The sequence below is a fragment of the Otolemur garnettii genome, unplaced genomic scaffold, assembly GCF_000181295.1.
Source record: "Otolemur garnettii isolate 467f Iridium unplaced genomic scaffold, OtoGar3 scaffold00007, whole genome shotgun sequence".
NCBI lineage: Eukaryota > Metazoa > Chordata > Mammalia > Primates > Galagidae > Otolemur > Otolemur garnettii.
Window position 1 is genome coordinate 34,313,102 of NW_003852402.1, and position 19,297 is coordinate 34,332,398.

The following is a 19,297-nucleotide window of genomic DNA, read 5'->3' on the forward strand; positions in this document are numbered from 1 at the left end:
GGTGTTATTGTCAAACACTAAAATGTAAAGAAGGGTAGGGATTAAGCTGTTGGTGAAAGATGCAGCACACCTGTTTTTAATTAAGAGCTGGCAGTGACTGCTAAATCCCTCCTCTACGGATCTGGACAGGGGCTCTTGAGACTGTGTCATATATTTATTCTCTGAGTTACTCCAGAACAAATCCAGCAGGGAAGATCTTCAGCCCTGTTGTAAGAGATTCTCCCAGCAGGGAATCACACCTTCCAGCAGAGTCTAAGCCATAATTGAGATTTTCTGGCAAATTCCTGTGTGCAGAATCAAACCCTGAGAAACCCTGCAGGAGAGAATTTCCATTGATTTCAGCTGTGTCTAATTCTCCATAAAAGTTTAGAGAAGGCAGTAAATTGGTTAGTATTTTGAGACATTCTCCTACTATGGAGGACAAAAAAAAAAAAAATAGGAGTAGATACTTCTCTCTTTATGCCACTTCAGATACCTACGACTAAACAGAGATGGACATGTAGACACAGTGGGAAAAATACATTTTTTGCTGTGAACTGGTTTAGTGTGACAATGCTGACTGCCTTTAGCTTTAAAAACCGGCACAGAAAGATTGAGAATCAGACACCCTAAAATTATTCAGTAGAAACTCTGTGATGTGATGTGACAGAGTGTGTCACTAATACCTATGGTGCAATCTGTATCTATAAACAGGGTTTGTTCCTTGTCACAAATCCCGAAACAAATACATTTGTTGTACTGGGATGCCCTTAGGAAGAATTGCATTTGATCATCTACCTTAGTGTTCTCTGAATGATTTCAGCTGAAATAAAAGAACGACAGCGATGTTTGAACTAAAGATCCCTCTGGATTGATAAAAGATTGTGTCAAGAACCTATTTCTTTGAAATATTGAAAAGATGCCCAGTGGGGTGGGGATGTGTAAATTCTGCCTCACACAGAAGGAGGGAGAGATTACACACTAGGAATCGCAAAAACAGGGGATCATTACCACTTTATTAAAATGATAGATATGGCAAGTGTAAATTTTGCAAATGACCTCGCCGAAATCCAATATATCTGAGCATTTCATATGGAATATTAAAGAATAGGAATGTCTGGCTGCTGTAGGCTTTTTGTTGTTGTAATTGTTTTTGTTTCTTTTGAGACATAGTTTTGCTCTCCAGGCTGGAATATGGCAGCCTCGACCTCCTGGACTCCTGTGATCCTCCCACCTCAACAACCTTAGTAGCTGGGATGACTGGTGTGAACGGCTATTCCCTGAAGGTTTGGCATTTTTATTCTCAAGAAGGTTGATTTTGTCATCAGTTTTAGTTAACGCAGAGGTGTCCATATTTTTGACAAATTTATGATAAGTCCTTTGCTGCTGCTGATAATATATTCTGTCCCTTTAAACGATTTAAAAAATATTTAGCCTTTCCGACAAGTTAGATAAATGATTTATTGCCCTACAAAAGTTTATGGTAAGCTTTATGTTGAATCAGGCCAGTTCATATCTGACTGTAGTCATGGCTTCTCTCTGTTCCTTAATTCACAGTGCTGAGTGTGGAAATAATGAAATTTTTCAAATTACAGACATAATCCTAAAGGGAGAACTGCGGTGAAAGTGGAGAGAAAATATTTATTTCGTTTGCTTTTCTTTTTGCGTTAATGGTGGAAATTGTTAACCCAGGATAAATATTATAAGATTAAAGATAATTTTATAAGAATAAATTGTATGTGTGTGTGTGTGTGAGAGAGAGAGAGAGAGAGAGAGGAGAGAGAAGAGTGCGCTAATTAAAATGTTTGATTCATAGCTAGAATTCAGTGTATGTCATTACCTTAAGTGAAACAACTCGTACACAGAGAGTCAAATGTTGCAGGCTCTCACTTAGAAGCAGGTAGGAACAAATGTGTCCACACGGAAGTAGAGAGTGGAATGACAGACAACAGAGACGCAGAAGGATGAGGAATATAAACATAAATTATCCCCTTTTTATATTCACTGTGAGAGTTCATACAATAGGCATAATACAAATAGAGTGATTTCTAGACACCTACAAAGACAGTTTAGAAAATGTGTTTTCCATTCTTCTTTGTAAAGTATCACAAGAATGAAAAAATAAATATCCAATGTACTCAATACAATTACATGCTCATATGAACAATAAAACACAAATATAGTCTAGTATGGGGGCAGAGGGTGGTGGGGGAGAAGGGGGGAGGACATGAGGCTGGATCTCCCCTAATGTGCCCATTTTGAGGGTGTATAATACACCCCTTGGGTGACGGGCTTTTGCAACTGCAACTTTACCCTGGAAGGGAGAACAATGTAATCTAAAAATTTGTATCCTCATAGTAATTTCAAATAAAAGATGAACAAACAAAAACATCAATGAAAAAAGAAAATGTGCTCTCTATCATACTAAAAAATTTCCTTATACTATAATGCATCACATCTCTGAGCAACAACGATTTCAAAACAACAAAAGCACATCTTTCCTTTTTGAATTCTCTACTTCAAAAAATGCAAATGACCCTGAACATTTATATACAGCCTCGAAGTAAATATGGTTAGGTATATCATTTTTATTTGACTAAATCATTACCTAGTTTCAAGATTTACTCCAGAGAACAATGGTGGACGTGACACCACATATAGACAATGAAGAAAGAGAGCATAGGTGTTGCCAAGCTTGAAAATAGAATCAGGACGGGAGGTTCTCTGGCTAAGGGAAGAGGGCACGGCATGTGTCCTCAGAGAGGAAACAGTAACTTACCCAGCACCTTCTTTTGTGTGTGGTGTAAGAAGGGCATCTCGACCACTGTACAATTCATTCATGGGTTGAGTTTTATTCCGTTTTTTCTCTTTCTTCCTAAATCCATCTAAAATAGGGAAATTGATCAAGCAGATAGAATTTGACATTTACTAAATTCAGTGAAAGATGATGGACAGTGCCTGGAGAATTTCTAAAGAGCACTTTGAGTGTCATAAAAATCATGTTCCCTAAAATATTGTTAATTCAAACGTGAACATTCCAACAATAAAATATATTTTACAGCTATGGCTCATTATTCTTCTTATGCTTCAAAATCCAACCAAAGTACCTTTTTTTTAGCAGTAATTGCATTTTTAAATTCATGGCTCTTCTATATATTCAAAGGAAAATGTATATTGAAAGAAACTTGTAAAATAAAAAATGTCAGTTTTACTAAACTAGGAAGAAAAAGAAAATCGAATGGTGACTGTGTTGCTAAATATCCAAAGTTCAGATGAAATACAAGAATATGCTGGCTATTTATTTTATTAAATCATAACTGTATACATTAATGATTTATGTATAAATCAATGTGCTGATTTTATATACAATTTGGAATGCTTGCGTCAAACTGGCTAACATAGCCTTCACTTCACTTACTTATTGTGTTAAGACATTTCTACTCTACTCTTAGTAAATTTGACTGTACCCTTGGAATCAGTTCTCCAAACACAAAAACACATATGCACACAAAGCACAAACAACCTTTCAGTTTATAGTATTTGTTAATATCCACTATGAAAATACTCCCATCATAGCTAATTTCAAGATACCAGCGTGTCAGTAAAGATGATGTATAAAGATGGGAAGAGACAGGAGGGATCTGACACCAGCACACAATTGGTTTACCTCTAATTAACTTTTCTCATGCAAATGCATTTTTACAAACCAATGTTAAAATTACTTTCTTATGGCTTATCTCTCACTGTATCTTAGAAGCAAAAAGAAAAAGTCAATAGTCTTGAGTTTAAGTGATCTTCTTAATTTTTCTGCATTTTTTATTCATGATTGAAATATTATTGTTTGCTGTTAACATACAAGCTATCATTTACAAATACATGCTTTTACATGTGGCTTTTTCCTAACCATACAGTTGTTCATCAGATGTTAATCAGATGTTTAGACTGAAAAATCAATCTTGCCTTTCTTCTGTATCCTTCTTAATGAGAGCAGCATTGGGGGTGTGTGTGTGTGTGTGTGTGTGTGAGATATGGAGATGAATGCATTGGTAAGAATGAATGAAAAAGTCAACTAGGGAGAGAGGTCTCTCTCTTAACCGTCAATATGTATTATCAACAAGCATTAGCATCAAAGAAACACCACAGGGTGAATACACGAGGGCTTTTGATAAGGTGTCTCATGGAAAGATCAACAAGAGAAACAAGTTACAAAATGATAATGGAAATTTAGAACGTGGAATGAAGGAGAAGCAGATTTCAGTAACAAATAAGAACAGTCACAGTTCTCCCAATAAAGTGACACGATGTAACCCAGTCGACATAGCAGACCTACCACCGAAATCTTCGTTTCTAATCCCATTTTTTAAATAAAAGGAATCAAGACTTTTTTTTCCCCCATGGAAAAACCCTCTTGTTTATTTGATTAAACAAAAATAAAATAAGCTGCATAGGAACAATTTTAAAGTCCAAAGAGACACCAAGTTTGTTTCAAGGCTGTAGTAGCTGATACAGCATCTCCTTGCTACCTTCTCCAGCCTTCTCTGTGGACCACTGCGATACATTCAGAAGCCTGTTAGCTAACGCAGGAGTTTTTTAACACTTTTCCATTGGTTCTTCGCCTGCTCATTGCCTGTCATGCCTGCGGCCTGCAATATTAACATTTAAGATTTAAAAGGGAAAGCCAAAAGGGAAAACAAAAAACAAAAACCCACTTTTGCCTACAGGGGGAAAATCTTCATTTCCCCACCTATCTGCTGAATTGATGGGATTCACACTCCCATGGCAATGCCCATTTAAAAAGTGGCAAGAGGCAGGCAGCACCCCACATGGGCCTGCAGCCTGGTTTCTGCGGCCAGGGGAGTTATTCTGGTGGTGCATTCCTTATATCATTGGGGGAGTTAACATGAGCATATACTGCCTTATGTTAAAACTACTAAGTTAAACCTCATATTTATAGTCCGAGACTCTTTAGAGAAATAACTAATTCTAGGGCTGGGATGGATAATTCTATACATCTTATACCACTTGAAAGTAAAGAGTGAACACCCACAACAACAATAAAAAAAATAGGGTAATATCAAAGAGACACAGAAGCCAAACTAAAAGAGATCTCAATGAACAAAAATGGAACAATTTGAGCTCCAAAATATACAATATAGTATTGGAGGATAACCAAAATATAAAACAAGTATGTGTGTGTGTGTATATATATACGCATAAATCAATATTTCTATAAATGAATGAGTAAATAGATAAGTAAATTAGTAAATGCCTTAATAAATAGAGGAATTCTATTCTTTTGGTATTCTGAAATTTAGATGTAGATTTCACTTTTCTAGTAGGTGGAGCCTAATTTCCCCCTTGAGAATGGGCAGGATTTATTGACTTGCTTTCAAAGAATAGAGTATGAAGAAAACAAACTGTTCCTTTATAATAGAGGAAATTGACAAACGTTATCTGAATGAAGAAATAAGCAAGGGTCTTATCTTCAGTGATGCCATGTGGATGTAATTTATCTCCTAATATGATGCAATGATAAGAACCCTTCCCTTCTGTGGTGTTTCTTCCCAAAGCACAAAATGCAGTCTATTTATGAGAAAAAATTAGGAACCCCCAAATTAAGAGATAGTCTATTTCATAGATTGTCTCAAATTCAATTAATAAAAATGGCAATTTCTGAGTCTGACAAACATGTCATAGTAATTTAAGATGAAGTCTAGGAAAACTGAAATTGATTGGGAAGTACACAGGAACTCTCTACATTATCTTTGCATGTTGGGTATACATACAAAAGTATTTCAAGATAAAATGTTTGTTTTTTCAAAAAGGTGATATTTGAGCAAATATTGGAATGAAATAAGAGGGTGGATCTTGGGAATATTAGAGGCCGAATGGGGGTAGAAGTATTTCTGCTAAAGCAAACAATCAAATAAAGGCTACAGAAGAAGCCATGATGTTTCTCAAGGGCAGAAAGGCTCTGTGTGTTTGCCTGTGTCTTTGTGGGAACCTGTACAGACATTTGCAAAATTTCAGAAATGTGTTTTTGTTTCTCCCACAGTTGTCAGCTCCTATTTTTATTGCTTGCCCTTCTTCTAACTACAAATACATTTTCAGCTTTTATCTCTTAGAATGAGGCTTGCTCCTAGTGGAATCAAAGACAATGAAAGAAAGAACAACAATTTCTATACTTATATATGAGGAAATGTTACATCAGTGTTTCCACCAAGGACAAAACAAAGCACTCACTATAAGGCTCCAGATCTGAATTTATTGCATAAGCATTTAAAATTAATTTTTTTGTTTATTATTATGGTTTCCAACCTAATATGAATCTTTTCTTACTAGTTGGTTAAATTGCTTATTTCTTATTTAGACTGTGTTTGATGCACAAAAGCAAACAACAAACAACCCAAAAAGTCTAATGTCTATAAACATTGAACATTAACAAGTAATTGAAATGTTAAGATAATTATATTCCAGTGGATTGGACAGACTTGTTGACGGATGAACTTACATACATACCACACTCTAAGAAGGATGGATCACAGTTCAGCTGAGCACATGTATAATTAAATCTTCATGTCCTGATCATCTTATAAGCATGAAAATAGCTTCACTTTTTTTTTTTTTTTTGCCATTTTTGGCTAGGGCTGGGATTGAACCCGCCATCTCTGGCATATGGGAACAGCGCCTTACCCTTTTGAGCCACAGGCACCACTCAATATCTTAAATTTTCCTTAAAATTTTTGAGAACTACTATGTATTTTAGTGATTTCCCATGCACCTGGTGTCTCCTTGACAGTCTAAGCTTAAATATAAACTTCCTGCTGTGTTTCACGGTACGTCCCTTAACACTTAGTACTTTATCACTTGTATTAATTAATCGAAGTATTAATCTGTGACACGAATAACTTTCAAAATCTTATTTTATCAACTCAAACATAAATTCAATGTTACTGCATATGGAATACTTTTTAAGTCTTTTGAGCCTCCAGGGATGGTCATATTACTCCAACGACACTTTGTAGGAAGCTTCTCTGTTCTCTGTCAGGAGGGATGCCTCACTCTAATAACCAACTTGGCGAGCAACTTCCCACCATCTTGATTATTGCTTTATCACTCTTTTCATTCTCCTGGTGTTTCTTTACCCACATCTTTCCTCCCTTTTTAGTTTGTGCTTGGTTTACATTTTACTCTGTTTGTGGGACCAGATCTGGAGCCATGTATGCACATTAAACACCTATCGGGTGCTCAACTGAACCATAATCCATTCTTCTTAGCAGGATGTGTGTGTGTGTGTGTATGCATGTGTGTGAATTATCTTAACATTTCAGCTATCTCCTTAGCGTTCAATGCTTGTAGACATTAGACTTTGTTGTTTTCTTTTTACTAACTTCTGAGCAGCAAACAAAGGGCTAAACCTGTTAACTGTTATTATTCAATTAGCACAGTAAACCAATATGTTAGGTTGTGTTAAAATCATCATATAGATGAGAAAACTAAGGGACTAGAAGCACAGGTAATTTTTCTGGCAGGTTGCAGAGTCCAGGCTCTTAGCTACAACCCTATACTATGAGTTCCTTAAAGTGTGAAAACTAAAATGAATCATGAGCACCACATCTAGTGTGACCACGGCAGAGCTCACTGGATCTGTTCTAACATTTCAATACTTCGATTGCATTTATGAAATGTAAGCTTGTGTGGCAGTACCTTAGTCTATCAAAGTGATGAATTATAGTGAACTTGTAATACGGTTTTTAATTTTTTTCCTTAATAACCAAACTTGGCAGTTTTTTCTACAGGAGTATTGATTGCTGAGTGGCATAAATTTATCCATTTTTAATCCACTCTTCTTCCTTCGCAAAAACATTAATTTTTAAAATGCCTTGTCTTTTTTATGATCTTCTAGAGTTATTATTTAAACAAAATGTATGCGAGGCACATGCTTAGAAAATTAAAAAATATTAGGACGTGCTCTTTTCTCAGTTTTTTCCTCATTGAAAAAGTGCAGAAGGAATAAACATTGCAGCATAAATTTAAAACAAGTGTTCAACATATTTCTTGACAAAATATAAAGATTATTGTAAAGATGATTGAAAGATTATTATTATACATAATACATTATGTATTATATTAATGTATACATATACATTAATTCCCAGAAAATAGTTTTTGTAAAATTTACAGAATTACATATAAAAGTTTTGTAAATTTTTTTAAAAACAAAAATTTGGGCTCGGCGCCTATGGCTCAACCAGCTAAGGCGCCAGCCACGTACACCTAAGGTGGCGGATTCGAATCCCCAGCCCAGACCTGCCAAACAACAATGACGGCTGCAACCAAAAAATAGCCAGGCGTTGTGGCGGGCACCTGTGGTCCCAGCTACTTGGGAGGCTGAGGCAGGAGACTCGCTTGAGCCCAGGAGTTGGAGGTTGCTGTGAGCTGTAATGCCACGGCACTCTACCCAGGGGGACAGCTTGAGGCTCTGTCTCAAAAAAAAAAAAAAAAAAATTTGTTAAATATTTACTATAACCAGTGTAACAAAAGGAATTTATTTTTTTCTGATCAATGTATATGTGTTGTGTTCTTATTAAAAAATTCTAATACTACACTAATGCATATGTTTGAATGTAATATGCGGTAATATTACATTTACATTCATTATGTATAAGGAATTTTTCTATGGGGAAAATTATGCATATATGTATAATATAAAATGTATACATATATATACACATATATATACATTAGAAAAATATCTATGAGGAACAAGTTTTCCTTTGGGATTGGAGCTAGAAAAGATATGTTAAATTTATAATATTAGATGGTACATTTATTAAAAGCATAATTTCTCTAGTTTATATTCTGTTTCAATAACATTAATATATAAATCCTAGAAAAGTTCTTAATGATGTCACTGATTATAAAAAGCTGCTTTAAGGAGAAGATTAGGATTAATATAATCATAGGAATCCATGCTACATATGATTGGCAGAACCTCTGTTATAAGTTTATAGAAATTGCTACTGCATGTCTCTGTGACAAGGTTCAGCAAGAAAACATGGTAAAAGAAGAACCAGAGCATAGCTGAATACATTAACGCTCTAAGAGTTCATAATAATTCTCGAGGATTCTAACTGGAAACCATCCAAGTTGCTTCCTCTTTTTCCATCTGCATTTTATCAGCTAGTTAAACAAGCAAGAAATGTGTCTAGAAGGGTTATCCCCTGTTATTTATCTTGATCTGAAAGAATAGGACAACCTTAAACTAAAATTTAAATCTATACTTAAGTGGATATAAAATTTTAGTGACTCATTTCATGTTACACTGTGAGTATATTACATTATTATTACAAAATTAAATGTAATTATATGTTAAATACCTTTGAAATTAGTGATAGAAAAACTATAATCTATTACATAAAAATAGGATCACACGGTGCAATATAGTTTGTTGTAGACTGGACATTTCTCAGTCTTGCATGTCAACAGAAACTAGATAGATGGTGCACATAAGAGTAAAGGGGGGGGGACAGAGCAAGATCCTGGAGGAGAAACAGTTGATTTGGAACAAGTTACAGTGAGATAGGGGAGAGAAGACTCCAGGCACCACAGGATTGTAGGCTTTGCCCAGAAACATCCCTTCAAGGGCAAAGAGAAGCAGTGGAAGACTCTAGAACCACAGTAGGAGAACAAAAGCAGTGGAAAAGGGGCAAGTGCTCTTGTTTGGTCTGAGGTCATCAGCCATGGTGGCTGCGGGAGGCAGTAGCTGCAGCAGTGGTGAGAGTGTGCAGACACGGAAGGCCATCTCTATGGTGTTACCTGAGAGACCTTAGGTAAGTGAGCAGGTGACTTTGAACAGAGCCCAGAGATCAGGACTGAGCCGCTGAGGTAGAGTGGAGGTTTCACTGTTGGGCTTAAGGCCTTCTAGCCATTATGGGAGAGCTGCGTGGTAGGCTCAGCCCTCAGGCTCCTAGAGGAAAGCCTTTGGGGTGTACCTGACAAGTGGACAGCCACTTCTGCAGAGATCTGAGCAAAAACATCCTTTCCTGAGATAGCCAATGCTTAGCCAAGAGACAGATCAGAAAGATTGAGGGTGTATATTAAGTGGGCTGAGGAGACATCCAGGCCCCCAGCCCTGCAGGGTTTGAAGGCAAAGAAGTCAGCAGAAGCTTACAGACTCCATCTTGTACAGCTATATTGTGATGAGCATCTCATATTCCAGAAGATCACCCGTTGCCTAGGCAGTATTCAACAAGATATATATATATATATATATATATATATATATATATACAGTTTTTTTTTGTTGTTGTTGTTGTTATTGTTGTTGAAGTTGTTATTGGTATTTTGTTTGTTTTGTCTTTTCAAAATTTTTTTTCTTCTTTTATTGTTTTTTAAATTTCCTCCCCCCAGATTCTTCTTACTCTTTTTTTCTTCATGTTTTCTGTATAAATATATTTTTCATTGTTGTCTTCTTTAAAAATAAAGACTACATTTTTGCTAGTTTTTCTGTTTCTGATATTTGTTTTTTCCCAGATTTTATGTCTTCAAGTTTTTTGTTTGTTCGGTTTTGTTTGATTTATAGTATTTTTGTATTTTCTTTTCTATTTGGTGCAGATGGGCTCCTGTGTCTGCTCAGGTTGGCAAAGAGCTGCAGATGTCAAGGGAACCACCCAAACAAGCCCCCCAGAGGTTGAGATTTGTGTGTAGGTTAAAGTACCATCCTCTACACCACTATTACTCCTATCTCTCTCTTTCTGTTCCTCTCTTCTTTTTGTCAATCTTCCCTTTTACCCACCCCCTTTCCTTTCTCTTTTTTTTCTCTCTGTCTCTCTTTTTAAGCTTTATCCCTTCTTGCTCTTCACTTTTCTCATCCTTTTAGTCCTTTATCAAAAGGATACTTTAACACCTTATGTCAGAGGCATGGTAACTTACAGAGCAAGAGAAAGTGAAAGGAAGAAGTAAGGCAAGGAAAGAGACAAAAAGAAAACACTCATGAGGAGGAAACAGCAGAAATATCCTGGCAACATGAAAAACCAGATCAAGGCAACCCCCCCCTCAAAGAATCATGAGTAGCACTGCAGAAGATTCCATCTACAAAGAAATATTAGCAATGATAGAGGGGGATTTAAAATATGGATGATAAAAAAGTGAAGGAAATTTCTGAGACAGTGGAAAATAACAAAAGGGAAACTCAAAAAAAGAATCAAACAAGAGATGAATGATATGAAGAACACAGAAAGGATATAGTGAAGCTGAAAGCATTGAAACAGTCAATTAGGGAACTTAAAGATGCAGTAGAAAGTATCAGTAACAGACAAGACCATGCATAAGAAAGAATCTCAGAGGTAGAGGATAAAGGTCTTCAGCTAACTCAGGTAGTTAAAGAGACAGAAAAAAAGAGAGAGGAAGCAGAATTTTCACTGACATAATTATGGAACTTCATGAAGCATTCAAACATATGAGTTACAGGTATCCAAGAAGGGGAAAATGAATGCCCTGGAAGCATGCAAGCCCTACTAGAGCAGCAGTTCTCAACCTGTGTGTCGTGACCCCTTTGGAAGTCTCCTCATATAAGATATTTACATAACAATTCATAACAGTAGCAAAATTACAGTTGTGAGTAGCAGTGAAAATCATTTTATGGTTGGGAGTCACTACAACATGAGGAACTATACTAAAGGGTTGCAGCATTAAGAAGGTTGAGAACCACTGTACTAGAGGACATCATAAATGAAAATTTCCCAAATATCGTGAAAGATTCTGACACACTCCTTTCCGAGGGATATCGGAAATCTACCCTTTAAAGTGGATTTAAAGCAACTAAAGTCAAAAAAGACAAATATGGACACTACATTTTGGGCAAGGAAAAAATACAACAAGAAGACATTCCATTTCTAAATATTTACACACTCAACTTAAATGCTCCCAGATTCTTAAAACAGACCTTAATTAGTCTAAGCTATATGATATCCCATAACAGCATAATAACTGGGGACTTTAACACCCCTCTTACAGAGCTGGACAGATCCTCTAAACAGAAACTAAGCAAAGATACGAGGGACTTAAATATGACCCTAACAACTGTGCTTGATAGACATCTATAGAATAATCTACCTCAAAGTTATACAATATACTTTCTTCTCATCAGCCCATAAAACATATGCAAGTCCATAAACATTATCCAAAGTATCAAGAGAAGCAAAAACAAAGACCATACATCCCTCTCAATAGACGTAGTAAAAGCATTCAATAAATTCCAGCATCCTTTTCTAATTAGAACACTGAAGTATATAGGCAGAGGTGGCACATCTCTTAAACTGATCAAAGCCATCTATGACAAACCTGCAGCTGATATCGTACTCAACAGAGTAAAACTGAAAGCTATTCCACTTAGAATTGGAACCAGACAAGGTTGTCCTCTATCCCCACTACTATTCAATATAATGCTGGAAGTTCTAGCCAATACCATCAGGCAAGAGAAGGAAACAAAGGGCATCCAAATGTGAGCAGAGGAGGTCAAACTCTCCCTCTTTGCCAATGATATGATCTTATAATTAGAGACTCAATCACAAGACTCTTTGAAGTAATCAAAAAATAGAGCAATGTCTCAGGATACAAAATCAATGTCCAAAAATCAGTAGCCTTTGCATACACCAATAGCAGCCAAGGTGAGAAGCTAATTAAGGACATAATTCTCTTCACAGTAGCTTCAAAGAAAATGATATACCTAGGAATATACCTAACAAAAGAGGTGAAGGACCTCTATAAAAAACTATGAAACCTTAAGAAAATAAGTAGCAGAAGATATTAACAAATAGAAGAACATACCATGCTTGTGGCTGAATCAACATTGTTACAATGTCTATGCTTCCCAAAGCAATCTACACATTCAATGCTATCCCTATTAAAATACCAACATCAGACTTTCAAAACTTGGAAAAAATAATTCTTTGTTTTGTATGAAACCAGAAAAATCCTTATACAGCTAAGTCAATTCTTAGTAATAAAAAACAAAGCCAGAGGCATCAGTTTATCAGACATTAGGCTGTATGGCCATAGTGGTCAAAACAGCATGGTACTGGCACAAAAATAGCACAGACATCTGGAACCGAATAGAAAATGAGGAGATGAAACTAACATCTTACAGCCACTTAATCTTTGGTAAACCAAACAAGAACATACACTGGGACAAAGAATCCCTATTGAATAAATGGTGCTGGGAGAATTGGATATCCATATGTAAAAGACTGAAACTGGGCTTGCACCTTTCTCTACTTACAAAAATTGATTCAAGATGGATAAAACAACTAAATTTAAGGCACAAAATAGTAAATATTATCAAAGAAAGCATGGAAAAACACTTGAAGATGTGGGCCTAGGGAAAGACTTATGAAGAAGATTTCTGGGGCAAGTGGACCAACAACAATAACCAAACAAATGGGAGTTAATTAAACTGAAAAGCTTCTGTACAGAAAAGAGACAACAACCAAAGCAAACAGACAACCTACACAATGGGAAAGGATATTTGTATATTTTCAAACTGACAAAAGCTTGATACTTAGTATCTACAGAGAATTCGAATTAATGAATCCAAAAAGAGTCAACAGTCCCTTATATCAGTGGGGAAGAGAGATGAATAGAACCTTCTCTAAGGACGCCATTTGTCTGTTTATTGCAGCTCAGTTTATAATCAATAAACATGTGAATGGCTAAGAAACTTAAAATCATCCCTAACCATCCCCTCATCATCCCAATTATTAGAGAAATGGAAATCAAAACCACCCTGATATATGTCATCTAACCCCAGCGAGAATGGCCCGCATCACAAAATCTCAAAATTGCAGATGCTGGCATGGATGCGGAGAGAAGGGAACACTTTTACACTGCTGGCAGGATGGCAAACTAATACAACCTTTTTGGAAAGAAGTATGGAGAACTCTCAAAGAACTCAAGCTAGACCTCCCATTTGATCCTGCAATCTGATTACTGGGCATCTACCCAGAAGGAAAAAAACCCTTTACCATAAGGACACTTGCCCTAGACTGTTTATTGCTGTTCAATTTACAATCGCCAAAATGTGGAAATAGCATAAATGCCCACCAACCCAGGAATGGTTTAACAAGTTGTGGTACATGTATACCATGGAATACTATTCAGCCATTTAAAAAAAATGGAGATATTATATCTTTTGTATTAACCTGGATAGAAATGAAACACATTATTCTTATTAAAGAATCACAAGGAGAAGCAAAAATCATATGTACTCAGTTCTAATATGACAGTTGATGGCTTAGTACATGGTGATGGATGGGGGAATGGGAAGGAGGGGGAGCGGACTGGGGGATCACAGCATTTTACATAACTTCTAGGGTGGGGCACAATTATAAGACGGACTTTACCTAATAAATGCAACCAACGTAACCTCATTTTCTGCACCTTCAATGAATCCCCAACAATAAAGAAATAAATAAAAAGAGTGAAAAAGACTAGAAGCGGATAGATCAGACTGAAGAGTCAAAGCTGAGTGAAAGTGAATAGTTGCTACCAACCTCTTGTTAATTCTGGGCATGAAAGAATTCAACTCTGGTGCTGCCAAATATTTTAGCTTTTAAAGCTATGTCAAAACTCTGTGGGAGTTCAATTTTCATTGACCCTATGAGCTGCCAGTTCTCAAACTTTGGTTTAGGAAGCATATTCCATCCTGTACTCTAATCCTGATATTCTGCCTGTACATCTACCACTAGCCACACAATACATGTATTAACAAAAATACTTTCATCCACTATTTTCTACTTGCAAGCATGTTCAAAGTATTTCATTACATGCATTACTCATTAAGTAATTTAAGGAGGATGCAGCAAAGTACACATTCAAACGCCATTAGTCAAACTCCAAAATAATGGGCTGGATTCATCAGCCCACCCCTCTTCACCATGGGTCAGCAGAGTAGGCTAAAATGTGCTGTCAGTAAAACACAATACTCCTGCTGGGCTTGTCATCTATTACAAGACCGAATTCCATACCCCATTCTTCCTGCACCCTGTCCATTACTTCTCAGATTACATTACCCTGTAGCATTAAATTTTTGCTGACAGATTGGGTGTGATTCAGATATTTTGCCATTGCATGTTAATGGATGTTTTGACTTTTGAAGTTATTTTTAAACATACTCAAATTATTTGGGTCTGACATTTGCAGCAAGTTAATGCCTAAATAAATGTCATCAGAGGAAATATTTTTAAATTTCCAAATTTTTCTTATTTGTACTAGGGTTTAGTGTTTCTCAGCAGCTTAAGCTTTATAGAAAAATTGCCTAGAAGGTACAAGGTACCATTGTCCTACCAGCACTGCCATATATACACAACTCTGCCCATGAGCACCATTTCCTACCAGGGATGTGTCCCACATTTGTGATAACTGATGTACCATTATTATTATTATTTTATTATTATTATTATTATTTGCAGTTTTTGGCCAGGGCCCGGTTTGAACCTGCCACCTCTGGTATATGGGGCCAGCACTCTACTCCTTAGAGCCACAGGCACGGCCCTGATGAACCATTATTGATACATTATTGGCACTGAAAGTCCTTAGTTTCCATTTGGGTTCATTCTTGGTGTGATATACTTAATGAGTTTGGATGAATGCATAATGCTGTGCTCCCACTATTATGGTGTCATACTGTGCTCCATTTTTCAGGCCCCTTTCTCTCCTTCAAAGTCCTTGGAACCACTCCAGATCTTTTAACTATCACCAAAAGTTTTGCCTTTTTCAGAATTTATTTTCGGCATCATATTTTATATAGCCTTTCAGACGGACGTTTTTTCACTTAGTAATATGCATATTTTTGTAACATAAAAATATGCTTACTCCAGGCAATTTATTTTGTTTTAGATTGGGAGGGAACTCAAACTCAAACAGCTGCAGAGACCAGGCAGATGATATACAGGAGCAAAGAAGACTAGCTGGAGACTGAGGCAAAGAGGAAACGTCTGCCTTCCTGTCTCTCCCTGTTTTCGTTTTTAAGTTTGTTCCTGTCTTTTCATGGTTTCACAGTTCATTTGTATCATGTGTGAAATCCAATCCTGCTGTTTGAAGGTACCACAAGTTATCTGTTTGCCTATTTAAGGCTGTATCACTTGATTACAAACTTTGGCATTTATGATAAATAAAGCTTTTACACATTTGCACTACGTGCAGGGTTTTGCATAGTTGTGAGTTTTTAAATCATAGGAGATCATGATTGATGGATGATATGGTGAATGTAGGTTTAGGTTTTCAGGAGCGGAGGGCCTGTCTTCCAGGTGGCTGTACTTTTCTGCATTTCCACTAGCAACGAATGATAGTTCCTGTTGCTTAACAGACTTGTCAGCGATTGGTCCTGTGAGCATCTGGATTTTAGACCTTCCAAGGATTCTATATAGTAGAACAGGTTGAGTTCCTTATTCAAAGTGTTTGGGAATAGGAGGGTTTGAGATTCAGGATTTTTTTTTTTTTGGTATGGGTTATTTTGGAATATTCACATTATATTTACTGGCTGAGGAAACTAAGTCCTCTGAATGAGCATTTTCTTGTAGCTTCATGCTGATGCTCAAAAAGTTTTATATTTTAGAGTATTTCAAATTTCAGATTTCCAGACTTGGAATACTCACCTGCTATCTCACTGCTGTGTCGATTTGCCATTCCCTACTGACATAAGATATGTGGCACATCTTTTCATAGGTTTATTGCCATTTGTAGAATCTCTATTCATATTATGTGTCTATTTATATCATTTTTTCTATTTACTAATTGGGTTGTATTTTTTCTTTTTCTTTTTTAGAATTATATATTTTAGATGTGCAGTATACCATTCTGATATGCATATGCACAGTGAAATGATCACCGCAGGTAAGTAGATTAAGCTTTCCCTTGATTTCCATGTTTTTCTTTTTTTAATTATAAAATACCAAGGGGCACAGCTCTTCCATGAGTACAGTTCTAGGCAAATACAAGTTACTGCCTACTGATTTTTATAACTCAAATGTTGAATTTTAAAACTTACAGTCTGTGATTTTCATGCCTTTTTTTGGCCAATCTTTGTACAACATTCTGGCAAGCACCACCACCTGTGATGACTAAGTAACAATGACACCTATGTGACAAAATTTCTTAATTGGACATTGATTATGTTGAATCCAAATAAAGGATATATCTAGCAAGGATATGACTCTTATTATTACAGGAAGGACAGTGACATTGAAAAAAAGCCACTTATTTCCCATACAAACTTCAGTATAAACTCTGTTCCTTCCTGGTTAAGTTCTTTTTTATTCCCTGGCTTCGGATTCACTCAGTAGTTTGCTCTCTTTCGTTTACTTGTCCTGCCAGCTACTGATGGGGAAAACGTCAATAACCACACAAATAGCCTCCAGGACAAACCATAGCCCTCAATATAATATAGACCAGCCAGGATGGCAGTGAACACTTTGGAAGTTCAGCTCTGCCAAAGGTTGTGTCCCCAGAAAGGAGATTCTCAGAGTATAATATGGATGACGAAGAAATTTCATTAGTGACTACTTTCAGGAGCTTTAGCTCTGAGGGATGTGGACAGCAAGATTGAGTACAGGAGGAAATGGTATGGTGAGTCTTTGCAGCAAAGGCCCCAGGACATTATACGGGAGGTTCTGAAGTGGAAATGACCCTTCACAATAGAGGGCAGAAAATAGAGTGTGAAGCATTCATGCTTGCTTGATATGTCACCTTTGGTCTTCCATTCCCTAATGAGAAACATCTACCTTCTTTAACATCCTAAACACAGGTGTACGCTGATACAGAGGAGGCCTCCATGGACAGGTGCAAATGCTGACTCAGCCATTAACTACCTGTCTGAAATAAAATTTGGTCCATGTCTCGTAGATCAAATTTTGTCATCTTTAAAATTAAAGGTTGTTCATAATGATTGTATGCAATATAAAATTCTGAGTGTTTCTAAACAATCACAGGCAAAGTGAAATGGTAATTTGACTCTCAACAATATAATATTTGAGAAGAGAAAAATAAATAGTTGTATAAATGTAGGTGATGAATTTATGGTAAGTAACATTTTAAATCTGTCTATCTTTGAAAATTGCTATCAAAAAATGTATGTGAAATGGCGGGTGTGGTGGCTCACACTGGTAATCCTAGCATGCTGGGAGGCCAAGGTGGGGGTGGGGGAATTGACTGAGTCCAGGAATTAGAGACAAGACTGAGCAAGAGAGACCCCACCTCTAAAAAATAGTCAGGTGTTGTGGCGGGCACCTGTAGTCCCAGCTATTCAGGAGGCCAAGGCAAGACAATCACTTGAGTCCAAGAGTCTGAGATTGCTGTGAGCTATGACACTTAGCACTCACCCCAGAGCAACTGAGTCTCTGTCTCCAAAAAGAATAAAAGTATGTGGAAATGACAGTTATTTTAGAACTAATGTTCCAAAAGTCTAACTTGTATGTTTTTTTTACGAATTGTTGGGCAGAGGAATAAAATATAACTAGAAGATGCAGGATCCCCTTCTGAGTCCACTCTACAATCCACACCCATGGTTCCCATCATGGGAATTCATACACACACCTCCTAAAACTAATGTGGAAAAAAGGCCAGGAATTTCAAGTCTTCCTAATAATGAAGGTTGAAGATTTCTTTTATCATCATTAAAAGGCCTTACTGACCATTATCACCATCTCTTAAGAAAATAGCACTATGGCTCTGCACTCAGGTGAGAGACTCCAGCTCACTAAGCTTTGTGCCTTTCCATACCTATTCTGGTGATTTATGATATCTGAAATCTTTACTTTGCCCTTTTAAGAGTGGCGATATGTTTAAACTCAAGTTGAAACAATAAATCAGTTATTAATTTTGGTATTTGTTTTAATGGACATATTTACAATATTTTCTCTAATGATTTCTGCATAAAATGGCTTTTTTTCATTATTATTTTCATGTTATTCTCCTACATTTTAGAATTCTTTTGAGGATGAAGACCGTAACATACTTTTAAATTATTTATTTTTAGCAACTAACATGGCATCTGACCCGGAACAATGCAAAATGAATTCTTATTGAAACAAATTTAATTGGGCTTTCCTTCTTTTTATTTTCTTGCTCTTAACTTTTTGCTTTGTTCCTACCTTTTTCTCTAACCACTTTTTTTTCCTTATAAAAGAAATAGTGCCATGCTATTTTGTCATCTTCAAAAAACAAAAAAAATAGCACATCATGGCTTTGTGAGCACTAGATTGAAGACCCTTTCCAGGGCATTAAGCTTTTATTGACTTTTAGGTCTAAATTAGTAAGTTAT